An 11,088-nucleotide genomic window follows, 5' to 3' on the forward strand; every position below is an offset into this window, starting at 1 on the left:
GCTGGTGCACTATAGTTGAGTTTCCCGCCAAATAAGCAATCCGCTGTGCACAAGATACGTCACAGATATTTTCGTACTTTCGTTTCGTGTGGCTGACCAACCATTCCTTCAGCGTAATATTCCAGTAGAGGTTGTTGTTTTTCTACTTTTTCTCATGAAAATGAAAGCCGCTTTTGTTCCTGCAAGGTGAGCTACCTCAAAGGATTGTAATAACAGGCTATGGAAGTGGCTGGGAGTCTTCAAAACGATGGAGAAAGGTAGCAAAGTTCAGGGGCTGCCAATGTTCGATTGGACCCGTGCATGCTTTATTTAGAGACTTTGCTATTTTGATTTTGCTTTTAAATGTCCTTCTTCCTTGTTGGTTTTCACTGCTTGCGTTTTCCTGACAACAAAACTTGTTTTAAGAACTATTTAAAGATTAGTTTACCCCACTGACTGTACTGCGTTTTGAAGGTTAAATGATAAGTGACTCGAACAGATTTACGACAGAAGTAATCTTTGATGAGCATTTAGTTGTGATAAAATAGTGATTGTTTAGATTGTCACAGATTCCTGTTTTGATTAATATATGCTAATGCGTTGTTGCTAGTGTGAAGAAATCTTTCTAGTTCATCTCATCACTGTCTAGATATTCTTTAGCTAGCTATTTCTGTTATCCCACGCTTGGGTGTGCATACATGTATGTCTGTTTATATTCATCTAGGTGAGATTTTCAAGTGTCAACACTTCAGTTTTTACCCCTTGCAAAGTTTCCTTTGCTTTTAATTTTGCCATGTACTGTGGTTAATTAACCTTTGTTAACTTAAAGTTACTAATGACAACTTGACCGAGGGAAATTAACTCTGTTAACCACATAAAAGTGTTTTATTAACATATATCTGACACCTTCCTCAGTGCTATTACAAGCCATTGAATATTATGGAATATCCCACAAGTCACTTGTAATTTTTCGGTATACACACAAAGCTTTAGGTTAGTGTATACCACAAGAAAGTGTTGTGTAACTATTTTATACCATGCCATAAAAGAAAATACGCTTAATAAATTTCTTCGAGAATAAGATCGCAACACACAATGGGAAGGTTGGGTTGAATACCGTCAAATATTATAACGGTTTTCCTGTATTCTGATTGGCTGTATTTTCTATGGTATGGTATAAAGTGTTATACATGTAAACATTCTAACATTAGGATAGCTCTTACATAAGCCCTTTAATTTTTACAATGGTTTTGATGAGATTGTGTGTTTTTATGTTGTAGTGATAAAGCTGCAAAGTTTTATGAACAAGCTCTTCTTTTGGTGGATTGCTGCAAGATTCCAGAGGCCATCAAGTTATTGGAAAAGGTTTGTGTTTTAGACAAGTCTTTGACCTTTTTAAGCTGTAGCATAACTTCCCTTCTTCAAAACAGTTTACTTTACTTCCTGTTCAATATCTTGCAGGCCATTCAACTCAATCCAGGCTCTGAAATCTACAAGGAAACACTGGCTTTCTTTCAGATGAATGCGCAATGTTACTCAGACCATCTACAGAAAGATAAACAAGGAGTAAGCTATGCTAGTGTTACCCGAGGAAAGTCCAGTGTCGGTTATCAAAAAGAGAAGAGTTCTCCTGAGTGGAATGTAAAGAAATCGAAACTAAAAGAGAATCCAAGTGCAAAGATGCCTTGGTCGCCTGCTGTTTCCTCTAGTTACTATAGTGACCCTTATGAACAAGCAACCATTGAGAATCCATGGGCTTCCTTTGTGAACAGCAATAACAGGAGGAAAAAAACTGACAGCAGTCCAATAGATGGCTTAAGTGAGATAGACCTTCCACCCGTGAATGGCAATTACACTGAAAGTCCACTTTCTAAAGAAGACCATAAACAGCATGTTCGGAAAGAAGCTGACAGTTCCTTTAGTTCAACACTCAAAACACCCATTAGTTCGCAGGAAACTGTGTGTGAGGATGGCAAAGCTTTTAACCATGAGCACGAGAACCATGTTGATATTTCAGACGATCATTTTGGATACAAAAATGGTGCATATCCCGAAGGACTTTACACTTACAGCCATAACCATGATGAAAATCTAGAAAGCAAATTTCTTGAGGAGTTGTGTACGGCACGTGAAACTGCAATAGATGACTGGGCAAAATACTATGATCTGCTACGTAGTGGGTTAAGAGATGAAGTACTTTCTACGCGGTCAGACGTTTTAGGTCAGAATATACCCACAACTCAGTATTCTGACAGTTTAGACGAAATTGATGAATCTTTGAATGTCAGATGTAAGAATCATGTGGGGAAAGATCAGTCAAGTTCTGACAAACCTGCCTCTAAGAGTAACAAAAGTGTGTTCAAAGTGTGGGCATTTTAATGGAAGTGGAAATCTCCCTTCTACTCCTACAAAGAACAGGATTCATTTTGTGAATGGTGCATGTGTTTCAAGCTCTAGCTTGCCTCATTGTACTTGTAACAAACAGAGCAAAGGCTACTCTGAAGGACAATCTCCCAAGACACCACTTTCCACATCACAACAGGAGTTTTATCGAAACCTTCAGAATTACTTTGGCAATGGGAAGGTAAAGAATAGGAAAACGGCAACAGAGTCAGGGAATGAGAAAAGAACTTCAGATGACTTAGATTTAAATTCTTCGCCATCATGTAATTCTCATGACACTAACATTTCTTCAAACTCGACCAAGGATCCACTAAATGTTACATCAAAGCAGAATGTTATGGAAGGTGGTACTGTACAAAGAGATAGCTGGACTTCCAAAGAACATTTAAGTCATGAGGTGCAAAATGAGGGTAGTTCTTTTGATCGTAAGACAACAAAAAGTTCATTTCATGCAGAGGAAGTAAAAAAAGACAAGAAATCAGTTGACGAGGAAAAATTTCAGCAGACAAGTTTCAAACCAAAATCAAGAGTTGATGACAAGGTCAAAAGTAGACCTAAAGCTTCAAAAGCTGAACATGTTAAGAATTCAAAGGAAGGAGCATCACAAAGGGTTGATTCCCACAGACAAGCGAGAGCTAAAGTTGGTGTCAAATCAAGAGTTAGTCATAAAGTGAAGGCTGAGGAGACTACAAGGACTGTGCCAGCTTCAGATGTGAAAGAAAGACCAAGTAAACACAGGGCCGAGGGAAAAGTTCAAGAAGAGATTGATGTCACCAAGCTTTTTTACAGTCTTTATTGCACAGGTACTGTTCATTTTACTTTTGAGAGATAAAAGGTAGGGATAAGGTCAAGCCTAGTGGCCAATATGGCTGGCGCTAACGCCAAATTCTGTAATATGAAGCGGGTAGGGCTTATCCTTCCTGGATAGGATGCTACTCCATCACAAGGTTACCCCCAACGTGTAATTTGTCAGTACAGTCAGACCTCGATTATCCGGACTCGTTGGGATAGTAAATAGTGGAAATTGAGAGTAGAAATCGAAAGTAGAAAAGAGCCAAAAAAACAGGGCATCTGACTGGAAATTTATTTGTGTGAATGTTTTATGGCTAGTGGAAATGAAAGGAAGTTGCCTGCCGAAGTAAAATGTTGTTCGATTGGAAACTACACCAGGTTCCATGTTTTTGACAGGTAAACCACCTTAAGTAACGTCGTTAGAACTTAGTAATCTGGTTGAAGTGAAGGAAGTCTGATAATTGAATAATCCAGATAATCGAGGTTCGACTGTACCCATTTTACACTTACATCTTGTAGTTGGAAAGAGGTAATGTAAGAGTTGAGTCTCTTGCCCAACAACACAACACAATGAACCTTGTCCAGGACCCGAACCTGGACTGCTTAATCCAGAGTCCAGGGCCCGGTTGTTCAAAGCACGATTAAGCTAATCCAGGATTAGCGTGAAATTTGATTTTAATTTAATATAATTTCGTTGAGGCTTTCTGTTAATTCTGTCCCACAGTTTTGACATGGACCAATCTCAAACTTAACAAAATATTAGCTTTAGGAAACCCTTTAAAACAAGAGAAATTAAATAATCTTGATCATCTTTTAATCCTGAGTTAGCGTTAATCGTCTCTCGAACAACCCAGCCCAGTGCAATAACCATTTGGCCATAGCACCTCCCTTTATCATAAGTTAAACGAAAAACTTGCATTGTACAGTGTATTCACTAAGACGTTTTCATGTTCTATTCTTCAGTTATTTCACTATTGAGCAAATGTGGTCAAGCCTTGAAGTCCATTATGTACTATGTTTTACTTCTTCTGGTATTGCTCTTTGGCTTTCTCATTTACTGGTGAGTCATTTTTGTGAAGTTTATTCTTTTATTTATTATTTAACAAAGTTCTTTATGATGCTGAATGAAAGATGGTTGCCTGGGATGTCCAGGGGCCTCCTCCTGGCAATCCCCGCAAAGAAGTCCAAAAATGGACGAAGCTGTGCTGAAAGCTGCTGAAACTTTGACCCAACATGCTAGTATAATGGCAAAGTACACTGAGCCTGCATGCTCGTACGGATACCGTTGAGCGGAAGTACCAGCTACTCTTTGTTGTTAACTTTGTTAAATTGCATTTAACAGCATTTATTCTTTTTAATTTTTTTTTTTTGCAACCAGTATATTAAATTTTACACTTAAAGAAGAATTTTACCCTTATTTTTGTGTAACTTCAAAATGCCAGTGATAGCTACATTATTATGTAGGTTAGATAAAGACAAACATATTATTGTGAGATAATTGTATTTTTTTTTTTCCAATCAAGTGTTTGGTTTGCTGGCTGCTGGTTGTGCAGAAAGGTTCTAAACTATGTTCCAGCTGAAAGATGGTACACTGTTGTCAGAAACAAAATATCGGCTTTGTTTGAGTGGTTCAGGAAGCGCAGAGAAAGAAGAAAGGTGTCAGCAGAGGGTCAAACCTATGATCTGCCTAAGAATGGTAACTCATTAACATTCAATTCTTAACACATTCAATAAATGGGAAAAATGTTATGTGCACAAAGTTGATTATGTTTTCATTGAAATCAGGAGATGCAGCAGTTATGCACATGCTTCAAAACAAAGACAATGACCCCTACAGGTGTGTATGCCACATTATCAACACCAATAAATAAATAATAAATTATATCAAAGGAGTACAGTGTAGTTGAAAATTGGATACAAATTCATTTTGATCAACCTGCAAGCCATGCTTAAGGGTAGCATGGTTAAGGGTAGCTGTGTGGACAGGATCAAATGGAATCAAATGAAATTGAAAGCTATACAGTGGTTTGCTATGTATGTTGTATGTCATTATGATTCATTTAAGTTGTTGTGTCCACATGATCTCTTGAGTATTTTACTTGAAACAAGACACATAATGAGTGGCATACCATTGCTCCCTCCCTCAAAAACAAACAATCAAACAAACAAAAACATAGGAAAGTCAGTGTGACAAAGTGTTTTATTGTACATGCAGTGTACTTGGTGTGCCAAGAGATGCGACAGATGATGACATCAGAAAGCAGTACAGGAAACTGGCTGTCTTAATCCATCCTGACAAGGTACTACTCAGTTCTTTGCTACTAATAACAAGGTTTTTGACGATTTTATGTAGATTTCCGACGATTGTCCGAAGATTTTCAAAATGTTGTCCAAAGGTTGTACAAATGTTTCTGAACATTTTCCAAACTTTCCGAAAATTTCCAAAGATTGCGGATGAAGTTCCGAAGATGTTTCGATTAAGGTGGGGGGTTGTTTTTTTTTTTTTTTTTTCTTAATATCGATAAACTTTGGCTCATTGAGCATTGAAACACAGCAAACTCTGCGAGCTGATTGGTCAACAATGATATCACACATGTGTGGATATCATTTTTATCCACACATGTGTGATACCATTTTTATCGATTTGCTACCACTCGCTATACCACTGCAGTTTATATATTTTAATATCATTATCATACAGTCCTGCTACAGAAACTGGAGTAACATGCTGGAACTGATATGAAGTCATGTCAAAGGTCCCTGGAGTTAAAAATAAACATAAGCCACAGCCTAGACCATGTCATGCCCATGCCCATGTCATTTATGTTCATCTTCACTGTGTTAACAGCTCTGGTTATCTCTGTTTCTTGCAGAACACCCACCCTCAAGCTGACGAAGCCTTCAAAACTCTTGCCAATGCCTTTGACATTCTAAGTGACCCAGTAAGTCTGAGCAATGTTCCATTTACACAAGTACATATCTTTTTTGAACCCTGATATCTGAAACAATGCAACCTCTAGGCTAGTACATGTAATTAGAAGCACTCTGTTTAAATTTGATTCAAGATTTTTTTTTTTTGACTTTTGAATCATTGAAAATGCATATATTTTTAAACAGGTGAAGCGTTCTAATTTTGACACTGAAGAAGCTTGGAAGAGGAGAGCAGAGGAAAGGGTAAGTTCAGTTTCATAAAACAATTTCATCAGCACCCCCATCCATTTTTACTTTGTCTCACTGAAAGAATTTGTGACTGTAAGTTACTATACATGCTATCAATGCAGTGTGGTTATTAACACTGCTCTTTTCTCTTGAATTAAATGTTCTGAATCTTAATATTTCTTGTAGGAGGGACGTTATGGTCCTGCCAGTCCCGAACAGTTCTTTGCTGATCTGGGAAGAAAGATGCAAGAGGTAAGCACTGTCAATACATAGGGAATGAAAGATACTCCAAGTATGCTCTGTTCTTGTCTCCAGAGGCCCGTCCTTCTGCTTCGTTAGGGCCTCTGCTCGGTTTGGGGGGGAAAACCATTGTGAGAGAAATAGGGACGATGACAACAATTATATTTTGGAGAATTTTCAGCATCGTTAGTTCTTTTTATTTTATTTTATTTTATTTTATGTGACTCTGACTACATTTTTTATTTTCTAAACACAGATGCAGAATTACTTGCATTGTAACGCATGTGATGGAAAACACCGTCGTTACAGCACAGACCGGTTTGTTCTTACAGCACGATTTTGTGGTCGCTGTAACACAAGACATGCTGCAAAAGAGGTATGTAAGTGCAGTAGAAAAGGCCCTAGGAGCGTGGGGGGGGGGGGGGGTTGGGGGAGGTCTGTGATTTTTTTATTATTATTATTTAGTTTGAAAATGACATCAAAATTACTTTTAAATTGCGCCAATGGCATTAGAACATATCAGAGGGGCCCTTCTAATTTACAGTAGAGACTCCCAATTTTTTCGAACCAATTTTTCGTTTCCCTTGGATATTACTTCTCTGTAATTTGACCTCCTATTTCTCGAAGCAATTTTCGTTTCCTTTGGTGTTCGAGAAGTCGCAATTCTTCCGTATAAATTTGTTTTCTCTATGGGCCTGGATTTAGGACAAATATTCTATCTGCGATGTATTAAATAACCTTACCTAGAGTTGCAAAACAAAAAGGAACGAGGATTGTCAAGGTTAGGGAGGACTGTAACGGATCACAAGTTCTGTAGTTTCCTTCGCAGCCGTAACGGGTCACGCAACGCTTCTTCGTCGGGGAGCGTTGCGTGATGACCCAAATAAGGGCTGCGAAGGAGACTAGGGTATATACGAATGGCGAACGTGAAAGGCACGGCGATGCGACATCCGTGACCTGGCTACTGAAGTATCACAGATTCATCGAAATATTGTGATTAATACACTGTTTTTGTACGGTTTTATTCTTCAGGGAGACTTGTGGGCAGAAAGCAGCTTTCTTGGTTATAAGTTACACTTTTATGCCTGCATGGAGGGTGAAGTGTTTGATGTCACTGAATGGGCAGCTTGCCAGGTTAACTTATATAGATCTGCTATAAACAATTAAGTTTTCCATTTGGCTAGTGACATGTTAGATTTTACTAGCCATAAGTAATTTTTCACTAGTCAGATATATTGATTTCTATCAAGAACTGTTGACTTTTCTGAGTTTTTCACTAGCCAAAGTGGCTAGTAGGAAAGCTAAACCTGGTAGCCAAAACTTAAATTTTAGTAGCCTTTGGCTAGTTGGCTACCGTTAGTCTCGAGCCCTGTTAAATTAATAAAATAATTCAATATTATATTAATTTATTTTGTTTTATCATTTGTAGGGTATTGGCAGTTATCGTGTTGAACCTAACCCGCATACAGTCCATCTGAAGCTCAAGACCCGTCAAACACACCCTAGCGGCTTCAGTTCCAGGTCAGACCTAGCCAGTTTATTGTTTTCACTAAAGCTTTGATATTCTTGCGGTTTGATCATAAATGTACGTAACAACCATAAAAAAGTTACTTTTTATTATTTCAAATTACAGATCGGAGGAGAAGGATTTTGAGAACTTCATGCGCGCATTTTTCGGACAATTTCCGTCTGAAAGGGAAAAGTTTCAAGGGTCAAGCAAGCCACAGAAAAGAAGAAGAAAGAGAAAGCATTAAGTTGAAAGATCGCGTGGAGACCAGTGGGATTTACCGATTACTTCATGGGATAAATCCATCGTTCTGTTCATAACAATCGCCGTTTATCCCATTACACAAAACAGGAATTTATTCTGAAGCTGATTTGTAAAGTTATTACACTAGGAGGCCATGTTTGTGAAGTTTAACTCAAGCCTCTTAATGTGAGCCTTAAAAGTTGATGAAATCATGAAAAACATGGCTAAATCATGAAGAAGGGTATCTAAAGTTTAACAACACCTTTTGTAACAAATATTACAGGGTTGTAGGCCTGGTTCATTTGAGAATCTAGTCTAGTTCAAGTTGGGGTTGTGCCGTTAATATCGGGGTAACACTTAAGAGTTTGATAGATTTTGTATTGAAATTATTATAAATCGACAAAAAGAAATTTGTTTAAAGAACGCAAGAAACCGATATTTTTCCAGTTAAAACATTAATTACATTGTATAGTTTGCATTACGTTATGTTTTGAAAGAGATATATGAAACAGTCACTTTTCATTAGTTGATGTTAGATTTAAAGTAATAAACAATTATCGGGGGGGGCTGGGCGGTTTTTTTTTGGGTTTTTTTTTTTTTTTTTTTTTGTTGGGGGCGTTTTTTTTGGTTATATTTGGATACAGTTGAACATCTCACGTTGCGTTTTTCTTTTTTTTTTTTTTTTTTTTTTTTTTTTTAACTCACCCACAAAATATTCTTGTCGGCGATTTCACAGTGGAATTCCTGTCTCCCCTTTGTTATTTCGGATAATCTCCGATGTCCCGAAGCTTCAAAACGCTCACTTTTTTTTCTTGGGGGGGGGGGGGCAAAATAGAGTTAAACCTCTACAATACGAACCCTCCCTTATACGGGAAACGGACACTAAATCTCGGCCACAGGAGAGCTTAATAGGCACAGGCAAATTAAATGCTAGGGGTAACCCTGTAATAGCCAAGCATCCCATTTACGTAATACTGTGGAGTACCGTAATGATTCGATTTAGCGCCCGGGGCGCTTAGTTTTACTTTTGGCACCTCAAGGGAGGGCGCTTATTCGGGACAGGGCGCTTATTTAATTTTTTGAGAAACAACCAAATGTATCTAACAATAACCGAAACTGTAACAGTCAGAAATTGTTAAAAATTCAGTTACTTTTAAAATAATTGTTCATTTTAGCAGCATAAAATATATACACGAACTGTACGGTGAACGTCAATGACTTTTCAGTAGGGGCAGTTACTCAATAGGGGCACTTATTAGAATAGGGGTGCTTATAAGAATGGGGGCGCTAACTTAGAATGGGGGCGCTTATTGGAATAGGGTCGTCTCTCCCCCTTTTTTTTTTTTTTTTTTTTTCCAAACTTATTTACTTGAAAAACACATTCGAAGGGGGGCGCTTATTCGGAAAGGGGGCGCTTATTTGGCCCCAAGGAGCTTAATGGCGCAGAAAATTAAATGCGAATCATTATATATTCGGTAAATAAACCCCTAGTTGTTTCATACTACAGACAACTACCGGCCTGTATATTAACCTCTCTATTAGGGAAATGGATAAAACTATTATACTCAGACAGGATCCCCCCCCCCCCCTGCAAAAGCCAGAAAAAAGAGATGGTGTCTTGTTTGTATAGCCTCCACTCTATCAGGAGTAAAAACTAAGAAAAAGATTCAAACATCTTTGTGCATTTCTCCAGCAATGCAAGCTTCATGCACGCCTAATATGAAAGTCTTAACTCAAATTTTGAGGCCAATACATTTTGTCCATTTGGGTTACCAGACAGGTGGTATCTTGCATAGCCCCCCTACCCCTAGACAAGATGGATCCTCGTCGAGTACACTTGTTATGACCCCTTCCCTTACGGACACTCCGGTGACGATACAGTCGAACCTCTCCATACGGCCACCTCTCTATTATGGACAATCTCATATGTCCCAACAAAATTCTCATATTTTGTACAGTAAAAAAACGTACTAAAACAACACCTTAGACGTTTTTAAAATTGATCATATTTTTACATGCAGCATTCTGTTGTAGAACATTAAGTTTGAAAATAGTGATTCGTACAGAGAGCAAGTAGCTGAAGTCAAAAGTGACGTCATAGTGGTGGCCTCTATAATATAAATACAGACACCTCTAATACGGACACTGCGCAGTCCCTTCCGTGCTTGTATTAAGGTGGATTTCCACTGACGCATAATTTTTTGCGTGCGTGAAAAAATTTAGAGACAAAGTATGAACGACTCGCGTACACGTTTACGCAAGTCGTTCATACATTGTCTCAATTTTTTCACACGTTAACCTAGGGAGGTTCAACTGTATTTGTTTTCACTGACTCGTTTCAGCCCCTTATCGCCTATTAGTATCAAAATATTTAGGGGGAAGTCGGGAAGAGGACGTAATTCGTTTCATTCCTACGTGTCCTGTTGCCTTTGACAGGGTCGTAACCAGGTATATGGGATCAGGGATCACAGCCTTGGGATCGGGATCACAGCCGGGTTTGCCCGGCCCCGGGAAGGGGCCGGGCCCGGGGGTAAAAAAGGATAAAATTCATTTTTGGAGAAGAAATAAAAAAATATTTAAAATTTTTAAACAAAAAAAAAAAAAATTACCCCCCCCTTTTACGCAAGGAATCACTTGATGCGAGGCAATTGTCTTTCGCTCTGGAAGGGAAGTGCAGTGACAAAGTCTCTTAGGGGTGGGGTGGAAAGCAACTGCGGTTTTTGACAAACATTTTCTTGTAAATTCCATTACAGTAACTGCTTCCC

The 11,088-nt window shown here is 38.4% G+C and overlaps 1 pseudogene across 1 annotated transcript; it reads left to right on the top strand.

Moving 5' to 3' along the window:
* Positions 1 to 87: 87 nt before the first annotated feature.
* LOC144639300 (uncharacterized) lies at positions 88 to 8,875 on the top strand (annotated as a pseudogene). Its single transcript, XR_013568116.1, has 14 exons — positions 88 to 257; positions 1,260 to 1,344; positions 1,441 to 3,185; positions 4,138 to 4,234; positions 4,698 to 4,870; positions 4,960 to 5,011; positions 5,390 to 5,474; positions 6,048 to 6,116; positions 6,292 to 6,348; positions 6,520 to 6,585; positions 6,830 to 6,949; positions 7,606 to 7,707; positions 8,003 to 8,094; positions 8,207 to 8,875. The product of XR_013568116.1 is annotated as an uncharacterized LOC144639300 (transcript).
* The last annotated feature ends 2,213 nt before the right edge of the window (positions 8,876 to 11,088 follow it).

The sequence above is a fragment of the Oculina patagonica genome, chromosome 14 (assembly GCF_052425735.1).
Source record: "Oculina patagonica isolate OP01 chromosome 14, crgOcupat, whole genome shotgun sequence".
Taxonomy (NCBI): Eukaryota; Metazoa; Cnidaria; class Anthozoa; order Scleractinia; family Oculinidae; genus Oculina; species Oculina patagonica.